The sequence below is a fragment of the Lithobates pipiens genome, unplaced genomic scaffold, assembly GCF_037356315.1.
Source record: "Lithobates pipiens isolate NorthernLeopardFrog02 unplaced genomic scaffold, aLitPip1_a1.2 Scaffold_1, whole genome shotgun sequence".
NCBI lineage: Eukaryota > Metazoa > Chordata > Amphibia > Anura > Ranidae > Lithobates > Lithobates pipiens.
Window position 1 is genome coordinate 128,120,543 of NW_027507685.1, and position 6,000 is coordinate 128,126,542.

Here is a 6,000-nt window from a genome sequence, read left to right on the forward strand (position 1 = left end):
GCCGAAGAGACAGTTTACAGCTTGCATGTGTGCTGCTGGAGCAGTGAGATCCCTTCTCCTTCGTATTGGTACCACAGAGCAATACCTTCAATCCGGGGCCCTGCCATCTTCCTCCCTGCCTATTCTGGTGGTGAGAACTGGTCCCCCAAAACCGCCCTTCTTGTCAGTCCATGACCACCTGCAGCTACATCAGAATGAGGGATAATTCATACCACAACCCCTGTGTTCCATGTGCGTTTCCAAGCAGTGAATGTTTTTTCACTAGAAAAACATGTTTATGCGCCTTCCAGTTCAAAACACTGCATGTCCCTGTACTTTTTTTTAAAAGTATTTAAAAACCAAACAAAAAAAACACATCTGGTGTGAACAAGCCCTGAGATGTGGTCACTTGCAGGAGTGCCCACCCACATTCCAGTGCTGATGGAAGACTAGCCTGCCAGCTGTCTTGGGGCCACAGTTGAGGTAAGTATTACTCTGTGTTATATCATGCCCGGCCTAGAAAAAAAATGTGAAATATGACAATTTTTATGATCTTCTAATGGAGTGATGTTAGGCTTTAAAGTTGTATACCCAAGACCACAAAATGCAGTGTATTGCAGTTTACCAATCCGATATGGTGGCTGCATTTGTTTTTTAAATAGGCCATTTTTCCCCCCTCTGTTTTCACCTGGTGATCTGGACAGTAGCGCAACTCCTGTATTACAGTGCCCCCATTCTATACAGGAGCACAGCATCAGTGTCGGGGGGGGGGGGGGGGGGGGGGGTGTTACATTTATTACTATCATCTTTAAATACAATAAAAAAAAAATGAAGCTAAACTCCATTGTAATGCATAAATAAGAGCTGATCAATGTAAGCACTGTGCAGTGGTAAATGGTTTGTCTCATCCCTGTAATTTGATACATTCTGCTGGAGAGCTTGTTCTTTTGAAAAACAGCAGACTTAGTAGCTGGATCACCAGATGAAAATAGAAGAAAGAAAGCCTAAAAAAAAATGAAATTATTGCAGCTATCAGATCTAAGTATTGGTAAGCTGCACTATAATAAATGTGTGCTTTTGGGTTTAATACTGCTCTTAAGTGGGTCTAAAGCCTTAAAGGGGTTGTAAAGTCTCATTTATTTAAATAAAATAAAAAAAGTCACACTTGCCTCCTCTGTGCAGGGGTTTTTCACAGAGTGGCCCTGATCCTCCTCTTCTGGGGTCCCCCAGCGGCGCTCCTGGCTCCTCCGTGCATCAAGTGCCCAGACGGAGAAGCGTTTTCCCTGGGGGCACACGTGCGCGTGCGCTCCCGTGTCCTGCTGCTGCATCCATTGACACAGACATCAGGACTCTGCCCCGGCTCCTGCATTAGATTTGATTGACAGCAGTGGTAACCAATGGCTGCACTGCTTTTAATCTATCCAATCAGAACCCAAGGCATCGGCTGGTACTGCTGTGCTCGTCCCTATTGCTGGAAAGATCAGGCTCAAGTAAGTAAATAGGGGGGCAGCTGCAACAAAGTAGGCTTTTAAACCCGCTTTTAAGGCTTTTCACCTTCATGTATTCCCCCCCCCCCCCCATACTTACCCACGCTCGATCCGATCCAGAAATGTGCTGCCTCGTTTCTACCTGGATTGACAGCAGCGGGAGTTATCAATCAAATGCTGTGCTAAGCAAGCAGTGCCAAGCCGCCTGCTCTGTGTCAATAGGGAAAGTGGCTTTACATGGGGTCAGTTGCTGAAGAGAATGAGCCTGGAGCGCCGGCGGGGACCCCAGAAGAAGAGGCTTGGGGCTGCTCTGCACAAAACCATTGAACAGAGCAAGAAAGTATACCATGTGTGTTATTTTAAAGCGGAGGTCCACCCTAAAGTGGACCTTCCGCTCATTGGAATCCTCCCCCCCTCCGGCGCCACAATTGGCACCTTTCAGGGGGGAGGGGGGTGCAGGTACCTGTACAGTACAGGTATCTGTACCCACTTCCTGGATAGCTCTTTGCGGAAAGGGGCGTAGATTACGCCCCTTTCCGAATGTCCCCCGCTGCCTGCTGGGAAACACACAGATCCCAGAGGCAGCGGGTCCATCCTCATTGCGCAGCGCGACTCGCGCATGCGCAGTAGGGAACCGGGAAATTAAGCCGAAGGGCTCCACTTCCTGATTCCCATACCCAAGATGGCGGCGGCAGCACCCGAGAGACGATCGAGAGATCCGCCTCGGGTGCCGACATCGCGGGCGCGCTGGACAGGTAAGTGTCACTATTTTAAAAGTCAGCAGCTGCAGTATTTGTAGCTGCTGGCTTTTAAAAAAAAAAAAAAAACGCACACCCCCGGCGGACTCCCGCTTTAATAGAAAAAAAAATGCTTTAAGCATGGCTGAGAAGTCGTCTTAATGCGGTCATTTACCAGTTTAAAGCCCAATTCTAAACTATTCTTCCTCTCCACTAGGGATGAGCCGAACACCCCCCTGTTCGGTTCGCACCAGAACCTGTGAACAGACCTAAACTTCGTGTGAACTTTAGAACCCTATTAAAGTCTATGGGACTCGAACGTTCACAATCTAAAGTGCTAATTTTAAAGGGTAATATGCAGGTTACTGTCCTAAAAAGTGTTTGGGGACCCGGGTCCTGCCCCAGGGGACATGGATCAATGCAAAAAAAGTTTTAAAAACGGCCGTTTTTTCAGGAGCAGTGATTTTAATAATGATTAAAGTGAAACAATAAAAGTGTAATGCTCCTTTAAATTTCGTAGCTGGGGGGTATCTATAGTATGCCTGTGAAGGGGCGCATGTTTCTGGTGCTTAGAACTGTCCCTGCACAAAGTGTCATTTGTGCAGGAAAAAAAGTCTTTTAAAATCACTTGCGGCTATTGTCGGGTCCCGTAATACAGAGAACACTCAATGAGTGTTCTCTGCATTAGCCGACAATTCATTCATTCATTGATTTAAAAAAAAAAAAAAAAAGCGTGGGGGTTCCCCTAAATTCAATTACCAGGCCCTTCAGGTCTGACATGGATATTAAGGGGAACCCCGTGTCAAATTAAAAAAAAAAATTGACGTGGGGGTCCCCCTAAATATCCATAACCAGACCCTTCAGGTCTGATATGGATATTAAGGGGAACCCCACATCAAATTTTAAAAAAAATTGACGTGGGGGTCCCCCTAAAAATCCATATCAGACCCTTTATCCGAGCACGCAACCTGGCAGGCCGCAGGAAAAGAGGTTTCCGTTACATCAGAGGGGACGGGGTCACCCACACGTCACTGGGGAACCCCTGGCTTCCCTCTCCAGCGTCAGAGGGGTGGGGTCAGGTGACGGGTGGCCCCGCCCTCCTAATATAAGAAACATCAGCGCTGGGATCTCTGCAGTGTCTCCGGAGTGGAGACAGAAGAAGGATGTATGGACAGCGCTGGACTGAGAGATCCCCCGTCGCTGGATATGATCATCCATCGCTGGACCCCGGAGACCCGTCGCTGGATAGCAAGAGTGAATTAGCACCGCTGGAATCTTTTTTTTATTTTTTTTATTTTTAATAAAGGAATTTTTCAAAAGTGTGTTTGTCTTATTTAACCATTTTGACACTTTCTTTGTGAAATGGTAGGGGTACTTTTGTACCCCCTTACCATTTCAAACAGGGGGGGGGGGGCGGGATCTGGGGGTCCCCTTGTTAAAGGGGGCTTCCAGATTCTGATAAGCCCCCCGCCCGCAGACCCTCACAACCAACGGCCAGGGTTGTGAGGATGAGGCCCTTGTCCTCATCAACATGGGGACAAGGTGCTTTGAGGGGTCACAGACCCCCAAAGCATCCTCCCAATGTTGAGGGTATGTGGCCTGGTACGGTTCAGGAGGGAGGGGGGGCCGCTCTCTCGTCCCCCCCTCTTTTCCTGCGGCCTGCCAGGTTGCGTGCTCGGATAAAGGGTCTGATATGGATTTTTAGGGGGACCCCACGTCAATTTTTTTTTTAATTTGATGCGGGGTTCCCCTTAATATCCATATCAGACCTGAAGGGTCTGGTTATGGATATTTAGGGGGACCCCCACGTCAATTTTTTTTTTAAATTTGACACAGGGTTCCCCTTAATATCTATGTCAGACCTAAAGGGCCTGGTAATTGAATTTAGGGGAACCCCCACACTTTTTTTTTTTTTTTTTTTATCAATGAATGAATGAATTGTCGGCTAATGCAGAGAACACTCATTGAGTGTTCTCTGTATTACGGGACCCGACAATAGCCACAAGTGATTTTAAAAGACTTTTTTTCCTGCACAAATGACACTTTGTGCAGGGACAGTTCTAAGCACCAGAAACATGCGCCCCTTCACAGGTATACTATAGATACCCCCCAGCTACGAAATTTAAAGGAATATTACACTTTTATTGTTTCACTTTAATCATTATTAAAATCACTGCTCCTGAAAAAACGGCCGTTTTTAAAACTTTTTTTGCATTGATCCATGTCCCCTGGGGCAGGACCCGGGTCCCCAAACACTTTTTAGGACAGTAACCTGCATATTACCCTTTAAAATTAGCACTTTAGATTTCTCCCATAGACTTGTATAGGGTGTTCCGGCTTTTCGAATTTGCCGCGAACAGCCCAAATTGTTCACTGTTTGCTGAACAGGCGAACAGGCAATGTTCGAGTTGAACATGAGTTCGACTCGAACTCGAAGCTCATCCCTACTCTCCACTTTTTATTGCTGTGTTCCAATTGGGAAGATTGCTGTCTTAAATGTGAAGCAGACAGAACAGCAGTACAGCAATAAAAAAATATTATCTAGCAGAGTGAGCAAGTGTTACTCGCTTTGTCAGGATTTGTCTGCAGCATTAATAGGGCCCTCACTTCCTTCCCAGGTGTCAAAACAAGAAGAGAAATGTACTCTATATACTGTAGACACAAGACAGGATCAGTAATCTTTCTCCTTTATCCACAACTATTTGGGTGAAAAAAAGAGAAAAATCTCTCAAACACTGGCACAGCCGTTTCTCATAGAAATTAAATGACAACCTTTTGTCATCCATTTATTATATGTGAAAGGCTGCTGGCTGCTGTCTGGAGGAACATTTGATAAGCTGAATTGGAAAACCTGTTCAAGTCAGTGTTGCAAAACAATGGCCAATCAGCACTGCTTATCTTCTCTCCAATCCCCTCTCCATTCAAATAAGTGGCCTTGGCACCCAAAGATCACCTAGATTATGCACAAAAGGGCCAAATGCCTTGGTAGCTCTAGAGAATGCCTTAGAGCAGGGGTGTTCAGGAGTGTGCTACGTTCAGATTGCAGGGTTCAGGAGTGTGCTATGTTCAGATTGCAGGGTTCAGGAGTGCGCTACGTTCAGATTGCAGGGTTCAGGAGTGTGCTGCGTTAGATTGCAGGGTTCAGGAGTGCGCTATGTTCAGAGTACAGGGTTCAGAAGTGTGCTACGTTCAGAGTACAGGGTTCAGGAGTGCGCTACGTTCAGAGTGCAGGGTTCAGGAGTGCGCTACGTTCAGAAGTGCTCTACATGCAGAGTTCAGGAGTGCGCTGCGTACAAAGTGCAGGAGTGCTCTGCGTTCAGAGTGCAGGGTTCAGGAGTGTGCTACGTACAGAGTGCAGCACGCAGGAGTGCACTATGTACAGAGTGCAGCGCACAGGAGTGCAGGATTTAGGAGTGCGCTATGCATAGTGTGCAAACCCAAGCTGAACCCTCCCTCCTTCCTGGCCCAGCTCCACTGAGATTTGGCCCGCGGGCCTTGTGTTTGACATATGTGCCTTCTTAGAGGATAACTGCAACAACTGGACTGATTCAAAGTGACCCAAACTATTGTCTTTGCTTTACCGCATCTAACAGAGGTGCACAGACGGAGTACATTCAGACAGTGCATCTCTTGCGTCATCCCGTTTCTTTACGAGGACATAAGATGTGCCATGTATGTGCTGTCACTGACCTTTGATACTAGAAGAGGATTAACATTTTTTTAAATTGTCCTGAAAAAAGAAAGGTGGATCAGAGTGAAGTAAAGTATAAAGTCAAAATGGATAAATTGACCAGAGC